A 16,927-nucleotide genomic window follows, 5' to 3' on the forward strand; every position below is an offset into this window, starting at 1 on the left:
TCAATTCAATTAAGTCTATGCCCTAACATGTAGTGCAATATAGGGCCGTGCCCTGCAATCATCTCAGCATGCAATGTAGGGCCGAGCCCTGCAATCACATCATGGGACCATGCCCTGTCCTACGGGTGCTATAGTTTTCTTACCTGTCAATTTGACAGCTTTCAACACTTGACTCCTTGAGCACGATCCAACTCGAGCCTTAGTGCACACCTAAACACAGCCATAGGTCAAAGTCAACACCGAACCCCAAGTCCGAAAACCTAGCCTCGGAACCAATCCCGAGCCCCCCGGGAAGTCCTAGATCCACAAAACAAGATGGAGGAATCGAACCCCGAGCCCTAGGTCAAAATCCCTCAAAAATAACCCAAAAACCCCTTTCTGGGAACAGGGTAGCGCTACAACGCTCAAAAGGGGGCGCTATAGCGCTACAAGTAGAATCAGCATCCCCAGAAACAGGGCCTAGCGCTACAGCGCCCAAAGACTAGCGCTGTAGCGCTAGTTGCAGGCAGGCAAAACCCAAATTCCTTTTCTGCGAATTCTTTGAGCCAATCTCAACCCAAACTTCCCCAAATCTTTACCAAACTCAAAATCAAGCTTATAAACACTCTCCACTCATCCCAAGCATCCCAAATCCTCAAAACCCAAGCACATACAACCCAAATCTCAAAATTCACCATGATCAACCCTAAACCCAGAAATTCAGTCAAACAACAAAGTTAAAGGCTTAGAATTCATACCATTGATGCAATTTCGACCTTGATTCATTTCCTAGACCTCTTTAGCTTGCTCTTCCTCAAAGCTTGCCCAGAAATTCCCTAAAATTCCCATCATCTCAGCCCAAAACACAGCTCAAACCAGCCAAACCCTTAAAACTGAAAACTCTAAGAACTTACCTCAAAAGTTGATGTGTTCTTGCTAATCCTTGCCAAATCTTCAAGTCTAACTCAAGATCCTTGATGCTCAGCCTATCATAGCTCTCCACTGAGCTTTGCTCCAAGAAATTTGAAGAGAAATGGTGCTAGAACCCCAAATCGATCCTTTGAAACAAAACCCCTCTGTTTTTCTCTCTTTTCTTTTTCTTCCTTTTTCTTTCTTTTCCACAGCCATTCACTCTCTCTACCAATCCCACTAAGTATATAAAGCCTCATGAATCAATCTCTAAAAGTCAATTGACCAAAATGCCCTCCCTATTAATTCTAAACCCTTTTTGTCCAAGTAGGGCCATTTTAGTCATTTTACCCAATTCCCGCTAATCCTCAAGTGTCTCTAATATTTTCCTGTTGCTTTCCAACACCTGATAAATCACCAAATAAGTATTCCCCATCATCAAAATTAATCTCAATCTATTCTCTAAATTCCTGCTTATACCCCCAGGCTCGCCCTGAGCCAGGTATAAATTCCCGCCATGACTTTCCGCTAATCTGCTCTCTGGGATCATCTCGAGTCACAATCACAGATACATCCACGTACCACTGTGGTCTCAACAATCATCACATAACAATACAGTTATGCCCAAAATGGCCAAAATTACAATTATGCCCTTCTAACACAATCAGGGCCTACATGCATACTAATACACATAGTCATGCGTCTCAAATAGTCAAATAGTCATATAACATGCTTTAAATAATAATCATGCATTATACTCATTAAAATCAAACATAAATCCCATGTCCTCCTGGCACACTAATCAAGGCCCTTAAGCCTTATTAGCGATTTTGGGTCGTTACAGCCATGATTGCATGGCGAACTCCTCCTTTTCCCATTGGCAAGGCTCCAATTAAATCAATTCCCCAGACCGCAAATGGCCATGGGAACGAGATCATCTTCAGCTTGACTGGTGGAGCTCAGGCGATCGTGGCAAACTGTTGGCATTTGTCACACTTTCAGACGTAGGAAATTGAGTCCTTTGATAAAGTGGGCTAATAATATCCTTGCCTCAATACTTTTAAGGCCAGGTTTTTCCCCCCTGGGTGATCTCCACAAAAGCCTTCATGCACCTCCTCCAAAATAGTTTTAGCCTCCTCTGGCAGAACGCATCGCAGAAGAGGCAGGGAAAGGCCACGCCGGTACAATGTTTCGTCTATGATTGTATACCTCGGAGCTTGATAGAGTATCTGTTAGGAGTGTGTCCTAAAAGCATGTAAAGACATTTTTTTTTTCTGTGAATAAATAAATACGATGGGTTTATTATTATTGTTATATTTAGATTGTTAAATTATTGTTTGAATAATTTTGTAAATATCAGAAAAATTCCATATTCATTATTGAGGATGTGATCTTGTATTAGTACGAGAGAATTAAGATCACATGAATGAATAAAAATAGTCAACAACAACAAATTAAAGTTATGGAATTCTTTAATTGGAGTTGTAAGTACGGTTTACTGAGTATCATTATGATACAAATAATCTAGATTCGGATTATTGATGTGGTAAGACATCTCGGTAAAGGTGCTTTATATAATATGATTATATATGACAAGGACCGATGTGAATTAAAGTCTTTATCCAAAAACCATTTAACAATAAAGACTTGTAATTCATATCATAACAGATGATCATTTATAGATCAACCTAAATCCTGAGTGTTCATGAACTCCTGTTCATGTTTCTTAAATCTTTTGATTCACTCGTTAAGGTCTCTTCAAAGCATGAGGCTAATGACTTTTGTTTTGGAGATTTAATATCATGGATGGCTGGGAACATGTATCAACAATACGAAATCTAATCTTTCCTAACGGATCGTATATTAGTTCTCTTAAGGGTTAATTCTGGAACTGAATGATTTTGAGCTCAAATCTATAATTAGATTATAGATTAATTATTCACTAGTGAATTAATGGTACTTAAGGAATAAGAAGTAAATTAGAAAGGTTAAATGGCAATTCTTCCATTCTAATTTATGAACTAATTAATTAGAGGGTTGAACTATTGCAAGATGGTTATATCTATGGACGACTTAAGAAAAAGATTTCTGTAAAAGTATATCTATAACATAAAGAGTGCAATTCTGAATTTATAGTGGAGTAATATCATAATTAATAAATTAACTATTATAATTAAAGAGTTTAATTATTTAGTTTCAATTTATTGGAGCTTAATGTTATAGGTCCATGGTCCCCGAAATGGCTCAAACAATCACTGTCAAAGGCAAATACAAAAATGGGCAAAAAGGACTTATGTGATAAGTAAAATATTTTTCTATGTATCAAACATAATTATTGATTAATTATGTGTAATTAATTAATTAAGAATTAATTATTATTTGATTTAAAAAAAATATAATTAATTTTGAATTAATTTATTTTTTGTGATTTTTGGTATTTAAATAATAATAAAATTGGGAAAAATCACATGCCTGCACATGCATGTGGTACGTGTGGCGCAGTGCACAGGCACTGTGCTACACGCATAAGAGAGAGACTTGGTCTCTTGATTCCACAATTTTAGTTATTTAAATATTAAATAAATAATGAGATATTTTGATTTGATTTAAATATTATTATTTAAACAAAAATCTGATAACTGATCAGTTATTTTGAATTTGTTTAAAATAACAAATATTTTAATATATTGGAGATTATTAAAGATTGGATATCAGTTTTCACAGAACGTAAGTTTTCAGGGATAGAAAAATATCTAGGATTCTCTCAGAGAAAGATAACAGTGACAAAAACAAAGGTCATTGTTCTTCACATAACCTAGGTCCAAACCTTAGCAGATCTCATGTGTTGAGAATATCTGATAAATAGTTATTGCCTATTATTTGTATAGCGAGCCCACACTTGTTCTTTGGGTGACTGAGAACATTTTGGAAGATCTTGGTGTGAGATCTCAAGGATTCAGCCATACGAAAAGATAGCAGCAAGGAAGGACCTGAGGTAATGTTTCTATTCTTGTCCTTGATTCAATATATATATATGAGTGTGAAGAAGTAGATCTAGAAATCTTATGGGATTAATCTGACAATTTGATTGTTGTTCCGCTGCGCATAATCTCTGATTTGATCAATAAAAACCAACAGTATCTTCCTCACGTCATTTTACTCATCGGGTAACTTCCCTGTTGTAAGGTATTCGACTATGGGAGTCATCCAGGTTGGCCTGGTGTCGATCATCTTGACCTCCCTTGTACTCTCCATGACGCTTGGTCTTTCCAAGAATTCTATTGGTATCAGGCTCAAGGTTTCGGTCTCCTTGGAGGTGGTGAGTCTTGCTAGAGCATAAGCATTGGTGTTCTGCTCTCGAGGGATTTGCTCGACTAGGATGTATTCAAATTCAGACAACTCTGTCTTCACCTTGGACAGATAGGTCGCCATCTTGGTTCCCCGCGCTTGGTATTCCCCTAATACTTGGTTTACCACGAGCGGGGAATCGCTGTAGCACTGGACGACCCTGCCCTTCAACTCCTTTGCCACTTTAAGCCCAGCCAATAGAGCTTCGTACTCGGCCTCGTTGTTGGACACCTCAAATCTGAATCGTAATGCGGAGTGGAAACGATGCCCCTCTGGGGATATCAAAATGATTCCAGCTCCAGACCCGTTTTCGTTAGATGAACCATCCACAAAGACTCTCCACAAGGCCTGCACCGGTTCTTCCACAGGTTCCTCTCGAAATCCAGTGCATTCAGCCATGAAATCAGCCAGAGCTTGGCTTTTGATCTCTGTCCGTGGTACATACAATATTTCGAATTGGCTGAGCTCGATAGCCCATTTCAAAAGACGTCCCGATGCCTTAGGTTTCTGGAGTACCTGCCTTAAAGGTTGATCAGTCATGACGTGGATTGAATGGGACTGGAAGTACGGCCTAAGCTTTCTGGAGGCCATGATAAGGCAGAAAGCCATCTTTTCCATTAAAGGATATCGCGATTCAGCTCCGAGAAGTCTTTTTCTAATGTAAAAGACTGGCTTTTGAACTCGGCCCTCTTCCCGGACCAGCACAACACTAGCCGCTTCTTCCGTAACAGTTAAGTAAAGAAAAAGAGGCTCTCCTGTCGTTGGTTTAGACAACACTGGCGACTCGGCTAAATGTGTTTTTAGATTGAGGAAGGCCCACTCGCACTCCTCAGTCCATTCAAACTTTTTGTTCCCCTGGAGCAGGTTATAGAATGGCAAACACTTGTTAGTAGACTTGGAAATAAACCGATTATGGGCTGCCACTCTTCCTGTCAGAATCTGGACGTCTTTTCGCAACTTGGGCGGTGGCATTTCGAGCAGCGATTTGATCTTGTCAGGGTTCGCCTCTATCCCTCTAGTGTTGACTATGAAACCTAGAAATTTCCCTGATCCCACCCTGAAGGTACGTTTTTGGGGATTCAACCTCATAACATGCTTCCTTAGGATCTCAAAACATTCCCTCAGATCGGGAACATGGTTATCGGCAGTTTTTGACTTGACCAACATGTCGTCAACATGCACTTCCATGTTTTTCCCGATCTGATTAGCGAACATTCTGTTAACAAATCTCTGATATGTAGCTCCTGCGTTCTTCATCCTGAAGGGCATGACTTTATAACAATAGACGTTGGTTGGAGTCATGAAGCTTGTATGCTCCTGGTTTGCGAGATTCATAGCGATCTGGTTATAACCAGAGTACGCATCCATGAAGGACATGAGCTTGTGTCCCGCTGTGGCATCCACCAATTGGTCAATTCTTGGCAAGGGGAAGCAATCCTTGGGACATGCTTTATTCAGGTCAGAGAAGTTGATGCAGGTCCGCCACTTTCCGTTAGGTTTTGGGACCAGAACAGGATTGGCAACCCAGATCGGGTATTTTGCCTCGCGAATAAAGCCGCATTTTAAAAGTCGAGCTACTTCCTCTTCTAGGGCCGCAACTCAGGTCGTGCCCAGGTGCCTCTGCTTCTGGGACTTTGCGGGCATGCTTTTGTCCATGTTAAGGGTATGCATGATGACGCTCAGGTTGATCCCTACCATGTCTTCATGAGCCCAGGTGAAAACGTCTAGATTTCCTTGCAGATATTTCAGTAGCTCCACCTTTCTCTCGTTGCCAAGGTTTTTCCCGCGCCTAACCACCCTCGAAGGGTCTTTAGGATCGATGTTTACCTCTTCGAGATCTTCGATGGCCTAGAGCTTGGATCTATCTTTACCTACTCTAGGGTCGATATCATCACTCAGGGTGGTACCTACGCCATCGGCTTGCTGAGGTTCTTCTATCCCAGGGCTATTCCTCACTTCCTGGGATTCCTCGCTCCCGTCTTGGATGGCCATTGTCTGCTGCCCGGGTTGTGACTTTCCCTTCATGGAAATGCTATAGCATTCCCTGGCAGTGAGCTGATCGCCTCGGACCGTACATATCTCCATAGAAGAGGGGAATTTGACTACGAGGTGGCGTATAGAAGTTATGGCTTCGAATGCCATAAACGTAGGCTGACCCAAAATTGCATTGTACGCGGTGGGACAATCGATGACCACAAACTCGAGGAGCTTGGAAACAGTTCGGGGTCCCTCACCCAAGGTTATTACTAACTCAATTGTTCCTATCGCTGCTGACCCTTTGCCAGAAAACCCATACAACATCATGGAGGTGGTCTTCAGCTCGGTTACAGACAACCCCATTTTTTATAGCGTGGACCGAAAAACCAGGTTCACCAAACTCCCATTATCAACTAGTATCCTCCTAACTCTCTGATTGGCGAGTTGGGCGGTTATGATTAGAGGATCGTTATGCGGGAACTGGACATGACTAGCATCTTCTTCGGTAAAACTGATTGGTTGTCTCTCCAATCGCTGCTGTTTAGGCAGATGCTGCTCTGGGATAAACTCAACTCTGTTATGAGACCTCAGTTCATTGATGTATCACTTCTGGGCACCTCTGCTCGTACCTGCCAGATGAGAGCCTCCAGAGATGGTGGTTATCTCTCCCCCTACTATGGGAGGAAGGGTATCCTGATTTACCTGGGCCCCGGGCTGGTTTATAGGAGCCTCCAAAGCATGTTGAGTGCTTTGCCCAGCGAGCTGACTGGAAGGGACTCGATTCCGTGCATACTGGGCCAAGGGTCCGGCCTTGATGAGTGTCTCGATCTCATCCTTCAAATGCCTACAATCGTCTGTGTTGTGACCAATGTTGTTGTGGAATTGACAAAATTTGGAAGGGTCCCTTTTTCCCTTTGATTTTTTAAGGGCTCCGGCTTTTTCCAAGGAAAGCGAACAGAATTTTCCAGAAAAATACGCTCTCTAGTATCTGCGAGGTAGGCATAAGTAGCATAGACTGGTTTGAACTTCACCACGGGCTTGTTTTTCTTAGGACCATTCTGGCCGCCCTCACCATTTCCCTTTCTCTTGCTTCCTCCCCCCTGGTTATTCTGGGCAACGGTTTGAGTCGTAGTTACGACGTCCGTTTCCACTCCATCGGGTTGGTTAGGGACTTGGCCGGTTCCTGTGACCGACACTCGTGCTTCTTCCAAGTTTATCCATCTCTGGGCCTTGTTCAGGAATTCATCCACAGTGTTGACGCCCTTCCTCTGGATTTCTTTCCATAGGTCGCCCCCAACAAGGATTCCAGTTCTCATAGCCATGAGTTTGGAACTTTCGTCCGCGTCTCTAGCTCAGGCCGCAACGTTGGCAAACCTGCTCAGATAAGCTTTTAAGGGTTCTCCGGGTTGCTGCTTTACGTTTGCAAGGGAGTCTGCCTTGACGCGAACTACTTGAGAGGCTCAGAATGCCCTCTTGAAATCGGTAGAGAAACTCTTCCACGAGCTGATAGAATGTTTCTTATATTACTTAAACCATTGCCTAGCTGGCCCGATCAGGGTGGAAGGGAATATCAGGCATCTCAGCTTGGGCCCGATATTATGGGCCATCATTAGGGTGTTGAACATTCCCAAGTGATCCGAAGGATCTCCATCCCCATCGAATTTGGATAGATGGGGCATCCTGAAACCCGGCAGGTACGCTATTGCTGCGATGTTGAAGGCAAAAACTCGAGCTCGTCCCCCGATTCGTATTCGTCTTTTCCCTTTTCTGACAGGAGTCTCTTCATTAGCTCCTCCATCTGAGCTAACCTTTCGAGGGTTTGGTCTTTGAACCCTTGGTTGTTCTAGGCAATTCGGCATCTCTCGTCCCATTGTACGCGTTAGGCGGGTTATTGTCCCTCCAAGCTTGAGCTTGGTTTGGTGGGACATTCCCATTGTCACGTATTTTGGAAGGACCATCCTCTCGGCGAGCATGACTTTCATTTCTGGTTGGATCCCCTCTTTGCGAGTTGAGGCGATCTCGAAGGTCGGTCCGCGGGTCAGCTCGAGGGCTTTGTGCAGAACTTAGATGATTTCTCAGATCTTCACCAGATCTGCCACTTCGGTGGCTTTTGGTCCAATAATTCCCATTAGAGAAGCTCAGAGCCTGCTGTCGAGGGTGAGGATCTGGGACATTTCTGTGCGCTCGTGGGGGATGAGCAGGAGTAGTGGGAGGGAGATTCCTCCTGTTGTTTTTGTATGCAGGTATGTCTCAAGCAGGATAAGGAGGAGATGGATATCTTATCGGGGAAGGAGGATGTCTGATCGGTGATGCAATTCTAATTCCGTCAGGTCGGACCAAACTAGCCCGTGGTTTCTCTGTTCCAACGCCTCCAGCCCTCTACGTCTGGCGATCCAATCGTTGCGCGGGAGGGCTAGCCGGAGCAGCTTTTCTACGCGAGGCCCCCCCAAACCTCCTTCTTGAATCGTCGCGAGTTCTCCTGGGTGCATTCGATGGTGGAGCTGAACTTGTGGTCAAAGTTCTGACTAACCGGCTGACTCGTTGATGGTCCTTGGGAAAATCATCAAACATAGTTTCCTGGTGATGGTGCGACATGGGCATAGAACTCAGGGTTGAGGTTCTAACCGATCGATTGGGCCTGGGCCGACTATCCCAGCGGGACTTGTGAGTCTTGCTTTGCCTCTTGCCGACGTTAACGTCGGTTGCAAGAGGGGGTATCTGGGCCAAGACTTCCTCGATTTTCTTATTTGCTTTGGCTAGATGGCTCCTCAACTGCATGTTTTCCATCTCCACTGTCGTCAGGTAACCCGGGTTCAGATTTGGCGGTAGGGGCGCTGAACTTCTGGTGTCATCATGGGCCATCGGCTGTTTTCCCGATCGTTGCTGAATCTCCGGGTTTTGTTCATTGGATACAGCGGTATGGTGAGCCTCCCGCCCACCATGCTGATCCGTTTCGTTACGATGCCTTGAACGAGTGACCACCATTATGAACTTTTCGTGATAACACTAATCTAAATCCTCTCAATGAAAGCACCAAATTGTTGACACGGTTTTTTGCCAACAATGAATTATATGAATAACTATGATGGAATAGTTCTTAATGATAAACCGTACTAAGAAAGTGATAATACTCAAGGATGTTGGAAATTAGCTGCAAAGAAAATGATCACTCTTTTTTACGTGGTTCGGAGGTTAAAATCCCCCTAGTCCACGAGTCAATATTATTGCTGTAAACTTCTCCCTATTTTTACAGAGTATTTGCATTACAGAAAGAATCCAACCCCTTGCACTACCCAGGATCTTGGTATATTATAGGAGAATGATCTCTGGGTAGGTATTGGGGTCATCCCGTGATCTCTTGATCATTCACATCATCTCTGTGACATTGTTGATTAATATCTAAATTTTACATTGAAGTGTGGTCTAAACAACAGATAAAAAAGGTAATGGGCCGCATGGCCTAAATCAGGTGTGTGGTGTCTGATCACGCACGTTTATATTGTGTATCCGGGAATTCGAGAATAAAACAGACACGTGATGTCTGTTTTATGCACATTTATATTGCGTTGTCAACTTTATAAAGACCCTGAGGTACGTCAGACCTTTGGCGTACCACGAGCTTAACGTAATGTTAGCTCGTGCCTTTTGATGCCATATTACACAAAATGGTTCCAGGTGATAGGTTGCTAAATGTCTCATCAGCTCGAGCTATTTGTATAGGGGATGACATCGAATGTCCTTGGATGAGAGGTGAACACGTGGTGCATCGATTACGGCTTTTTATTAGCTCGTTGTACCCAAGCTGTCTCAACAAGGTACGTGCTGATTTTCAAGGCGTACAAAAGTATTACAAATATATGGGAAAAAAACTCCCATAAAAATGTAAACAAAAAAAATATTCCATAAGAATTTTAAGAAAAAAAATTGCCATATTTTTCAATTTTTTTTCAAAAAGTCTCATATTTGGCATAATTTCCTCTACAATTTTAGTCTTTGTCCATGATTAATTATCCAGAATCTTTACAATGGTATACCTAAAGCAAAATTTATTTATAACAATCACTTCATGCTTTTATTTACAAAAATTACTTATTGCTTATACGTGATTTTGAAAGAGAAAACATGAAACTACTTTATTTAAAAATAATCCATTCGTAATTTTAAAGGAAAATATGAAAGTTAGGTGCACATGCGTAAGATTTATGCGACACTAGTGCAAAAAAAAAACCATTCGTAATTTTAAAGGAAAATATGAAAGTTAGGTGCACATGCGTAAGATTTATGCGACATTAGTGCAAAAAAAAAAAGAAAAAAAATAGCTTGATCGCAGCCCATTTTTTTTTTATCTTTTTTTCTAAAGCTACTATGTGGTTTCCTATGATACCAATTATTTATCTTTTCAAAAATGACTTCATATTTAGGTTATATTTTAATATTTTATAATTCAAGATACATTTTGGTTACCTTAAAATACCGATTAGTAACATTTTAAAACATGACTCATTTTTATGTTATATTATGGTATTTTAATATGCAATATATATTTTTGTTTGATAATGATTGAGACACACTCAAATTGCACACACTATTTACACACAATAATGTGTAATTAATCCCAACTATACAACTAAAAGTGATGTGGTCTCTACTTAAAATTATCTATAATTAAAATTTAACACACATCATTGTGTATAAAAAGTGTGTGCAATTTGAGTGTATGTCTAGCATTACTCTTTTTTGTTACTTTCAACCCTATTTTAAAAAAGAATGAGTTACTATATAGTATAACAAGTTAACATAAAGCTTATTCACAAATGATACTAGTAAGTATATTATATAGTAACTTTTAAATGAAAAATTATAACTCTTTAGTCTCTCATGTTATTTACATGTGAATTATAGTGACCTTTTTGTATTAACCAAGCAAAAAAGAAACTTAGAAGTAACTTTGGAATCATAGCAAAAAAAATACACTTTTGGAGGACTTTTATATTTATTTTTAGTTTAACCAAATTAAAAAGCAACTATAAAGTTACTTTTCAAACACAACACAAAAATGACCCACTACAATCATCTTCTGAGGCAATGACAAAAAATCTATGTTGGCCTTATACCAAAATAATTATCTCAAAAAGTAAGTCACGATAGTACCACTACTGAGCCCAAAACAACAGGAAGTGTTGCCGGAAAATTCTTCTAAAGTCGTGGATATACCCACGAATTCGTCGAAATACGTCGACAGTATAGGCAGAGTGGGAGGCTGAGTTTTGTTCTTCTCAAAAATCTCATTCCAATGATGCTACCCTTGAGGTGTGTGGTGGCTGGAGTTCGCTGGAAAAACTAGCCAAAATATCACCAGCACCGCCTTTGACCAACAAGTGCGGCGACAACTGATGGCAAGCTTCCAGCCATGAGACCATGAAGAAGAGAGAGTGGACACAAGTATAATTTTAATTCCGGTGTGGAGATTTTGATATTTTTGTAAATAAAATATCCTAAGTAATTTGTGTAATTAAAATGAAAAAAACAATGTGGGATATAAATTTATTTTAATTACATGGATCTTAAGTTTTGAAGAAATATATTTTTCAACTTTATGTTTTGTGAAACTATTCAAAATAGTTCTTTGAATACATGTTTAGTCAAAATATTTTTTAATTAACCAAAATATCCTTATTTGTATTAATTAGTTAATTTAATATAAATATATATATATTTTTTTCATGTTCACTCATTAGTGAAATTTTACTCTCCGACTTGTGATTTCTCGTGAGCAACCTTGGAACCACTTTCTTTGTTTCGCCATACAAATTAGTGCCAACACAATAGTACTACCCACCTTCAACCTTTACGTGACACCCAAAATTATACCACCAAGTAAATGAGTTACCAAAAAAATCCTAGCAATTTTATTCTCAATTCAATCAACAAATATTAAGGATAAATATTGATGTAGAAAAACGACTTTATCAGTACTTGAAGCACGGTGTCCTAAGCACAAAAGATTTTTGTTGTAAAAAATTACACCTCATGGCCCCCTTCTCCTCCACACATAGAATTTGTTAAATACAATGTCTAAGTTGTCTTATACAATGTGATGTAAAACATTTAACCATTTCATATAATGAAAATGTAAAATTTGAGTTTTTATTGTAGGTATATTTAAAAATTAATTTTTTGGTCTAAAGTAAAACAATAAGATATCTATGTAACCCAAAAAATTTAGGAGCATTTGGAGTTGATTTAGCATGAAAACAGTGACGTTGACCAGGCCTAGAGGCAATAGGTGCCCCAAGGCGTTGAAGGCGGCCTTAAAGGCATACATGATTGTTAAAGAATATTATAAATTCAATGGAATAATAGAAACCAAAATTTCAACTCAAGACAAGAATACAATTGGACAATGAGACTGATAAAATAAAGTTACAACTCAATACTTGAAAACACAAATAAATAGAGATAACAGAGAAGAAGAGAGAATACAACTCAAGACAATAATCTACAAATAAACACAATAGAAATAAGGAAGAATGAAGAAAATAAACTCTTATTCACACTACTAAAGTGAAGAGCAGTAGGAATCATTAGACTTGAACAATGTTCAAAACCTTTGTTCAAAAACTTATTTCTCCTATTCTCTTAACACTAAGGGAGTCTCAAAGTTTAGAAAATAGTTCTTTTAAATTATCAAGCCTTAGTTTTTCGAGCCAAGTGCTAAAATGGATGGAAAAATCATATTCACAAGTGACTCAATTGTCTCTATTTATTGAGCTTTGGATTACCATTTTATTTTCAAATTCCACCAATCCCCTTGGCTCTTAACAGTGATAAATTGGGTGTTTATATAATTAAATTGATGATTTTGGAGTTACTTGAGGAGTTACAACGTTCAAAGCATAAAAAATTGCTTCAAAACCGAAACTGTCAAATTATTGATTTTTAACATCCAAACACTTATTGGCTGTCAAAATAACATCCCTAATAGCTATAAAACATTATATCACATGAAAATCAAATCATGAATATGTAACTCCATTTACATATTGATTATGGTGATATTTTGGGAGTTACAAATCAATAACTAGATTTGTAACTTCCCTTTGTATGTTACAAATTGACAAAAAGATATTTTGTCATACCCAATTTTATTTTTCACACTCATTTAATCAACATTATATTATTTATATAAAATAATATAAAATTCATCCACTTGATTAAATAATATCTCTTTGGTAACAAATAATTTGTAATGTTTATTTAATCAATCAAACATTATATTATAAAGATAATATTCCCCACTTGATTAAATAATCTCACTCTTTATGGAAACCAATGCATTAGTGCATTAAGTAAAATATCTTTCAACTTTAATTTTACCTTAATGTAATTAACACAAAAATTGATTAAATTTTGGTTGCCAAAGTATTGAACCACTATTCCTTAATAACAAACCGATTATAATACACACACTTTTGGCATGTTCACTTGGGAACCACTTGTCTCGCTTTGCACCGTTAATGGTCATGTGCACATTCCGTTCACAAACTTTCTTGAGAATGACTCCCGAATCTTATGAGGGGTGACATCATCCCTAGGTCTATATAGGTAGAACTCTTACAGTATTTTGTTACCCTAAGATACTTGTCTTCTAAATACTGAGTTCTATTAAAAAAATCTTTCGGTTTTAATTATCAATTTGGTAACACACTAGTACTCATATATGAGATGAGACACTTTTTGAGTACTACTAATATTCACTTCTTGTTATTACCTACTGAAAATAGTATTAAGATATGTTAATACCAATCGTGAATCTCTTTTGGGAGTATTAGTCTCATCCCTCGAGAAGTACTAAGCATTTTAGATTTAGTTATTTGACAAGTTTTCACTTAATTTCTCAAAATTGATTCCATTTTGAATCACTTCTTTCTTATGTATGCATATCTCATTATTTTATTCAAACTTTGTGATAGCTATAGTTTGAATAAAACATTTAAACATTTTATCTAAATTGTAAATTTGATCCAAGTCAACGCCCCCACTATTTTCACACTTTAAAATCCAATATAATATATTTTATCTTGATTTGAATATAGAAACCTCTTTGTTTCTATAACTTCCTTTATGTTTTATATTGATTTCTTCTTGAATCAAATATCTCACAAACAAAACCTTTAGACATCAAGCATGTATAAATTATTCATATTATACACATATAGTTAAAATATTTTAGAATGTGAAATTCCAAATTTACCCCCACTTTTAATAAGATGACCAAAAATCAATCATTTCACAAAATTAATTGACTAATTTTGAAGCATGACCCCTACAATTTTCACAAATGATGAAATATCGATTTAAAATAGAAATCTCTTCATTTCTATTAAGTTTTTTTTATTCACTTTCTAAGTTGTAAGTTTTAACTCCTATTAAAATATGAAGTTACAAGAATATATGTTATATAATTCAGTAACTATCCTATATTAATTAAATTCATTTATTATATAAAATGACATTTTTATGTGTATATAACTCAATAGTTACTAGCCGTACGTTATCTTTTTCTTTAAAAAAATATTATTTATATCTATATATATCATGGTATTTTTTTAATTCATTTAAATATAAAAAAAAAACTTAGTAAACAAGCAATATTAGTTGCCACACGATTACTTTATTTATTAAGTTTTAATTTTTTATATTTCAAATTCATTTATAATTTTATATATAATATTATATAATTTCCTTCCATCAACCTTTTCTTATGAAAATTTCAGATTTTTTATTTATTTTATATTTATAAAAAATACATTATTACTTATGTTGACCTTTGATTTAGTCGACGACACGAAGTCAAATATACAACAGAAAATGAGACAACAATTAAGACACTACCACAAAAAAAGCTTTTTAGGACTCGCGGGGCTAGGGTTTTTTATGACTCGCTTTTGAATCTGGCGGCGGGACTCTGGCGACGGTGGCGGCGCCACCATTAAAAGGTGGTGGTTTGGAAAACAAACTATTGGGTTTTAAAGCCCAAGAAGCAAGGAGTATGGTGGTGGTGGTGGTGGTTCAGCTCGTGGTGGCTCGAGGTGGCCGGAATATGCTCGGAAAGTTTGGGAGAAACCCATGAACGACCGAACTTCAAGTGCCTCGTTGAGGGCCTTAGGTCGCGCGTGAGGTAGCCATCTCCGGGGGTCGGGGGTTTCTGGGGACGGCGCTTCCATTGGTCTGACGAGTGGCAGTGGCCGGAGATGGGACGGCGACATTCGACGTTGGCACTTCGGGAGAGAGGGAGAGAGAGAAGGAACTTTGGGAGAGAGAGAGAGGGAACCGAGGAGAGAGAGTGAAAATAGGCTATGTGATTTTTTTGTTTTTTTTTAATATATAATAATAAAACTTTTGTTAAAAAAAATTGGAGGGAATTCGAAATTTTTAAAATTAAAAATTTTATGATACACATAAGTTGCGAGTCCTAAAAACATTATTCGCGAGTCCTAAAAAGTCCAGGAGGTGTTTGTTTAAAAAAAACTCAAACTTTTAGGACACACATAGTTTTTAGGACTCGCTCCGCGAGTCCTAAAAGGTCCAGAAAACTTTTTTAGGACTCGCATTTATGTGAGTGTCCTAAAAATGTGTCATAAAAATGTGTTTTTGTAGTAGTGAGAGTTTAATCTAATAGAAAAGAAGAAAACACCAACGATTTATAGTGGTTCGGCCCCAAAGAATGGTAATGACCTACGTCCACTTAGTGCTATTATTAATATTGAATCCCAACACTGTGATCAAAGAACTAGAGTTCTTGAGTTTCACAACCCTTGGGAGAATTACAATAAAATGATGGATAATCGCACTATAGCTCTCTCTCTCTCAATATTCGTGAAAAAGATTCAAAGAAAAAAGTCTCATCCTTAAGCTATTTCATGCATATTTATAGGCTCAAGGAGGGTTACATGGGCCATTGGGCCTTAACTCTCATTAATATCTTTGTATCATGACAATAAAGAGGAAATATTAAATGTAATTATTATAGGATTACAATTTTAGAGGGGAATAAACCGAATCATACGACCAGCCTGGTCGTACCTAAAGGTCAGACTTAATGAAGCAATGTGTATCTAGTCGATAACCGAACAACACCTTTTCACTTCAATTATGCCACGTATCAACCACGTGTGAGAAATCCTTGCCACGTCATCAACAACCGTTTTTTGGTAAACAACCTATATACATGTGATAACCGACGATCAATTGTAACATTTAATAATTAATTAAAAAATTAATGACAAATTTTATTAATTCAGTTAAATGGTAGAATTTATTATCAATTTTATTATTATTAATTAAATAAATTAATGACAAATTATTATTAATTAAGTGAAATGGTAGAATTTAATATCAATTTTATTATTATTAAAACAAGAGTATTATTACTTTGCTATATATGGAAGTATGTTCATGGGAGAGCTCAATACCTTTCTTCACTACCACTATCACAATACAATTGAATTTTCTTTTTCTAATTCTTCTCCAATTTTGGTTTTGACTCTTTCTCCCCTCTCTCACATGGTTCTTCTTATTCTCGTTCTTTAAATTTTGGAGGAGTATGTTTTTATTAATTACATTACACATATAAGAATCATGTATAAATATATATTTATACAATGTTTAATGTTTCATCTTTTGTTGTACTATTTTGTTATGATTTTCTTCT

This window comes from Humulus lupulus, chromosome 4 (assembly GCF_963169125.1).
Source record: "Humulus lupulus chromosome 4, drHumLupu1.1, whole genome shotgun sequence".
NCBI lineage: Eukaryota > Viridiplantae > Streptophyta > Magnoliopsida > Rosales > Cannabaceae > Humulus > Humulus lupulus.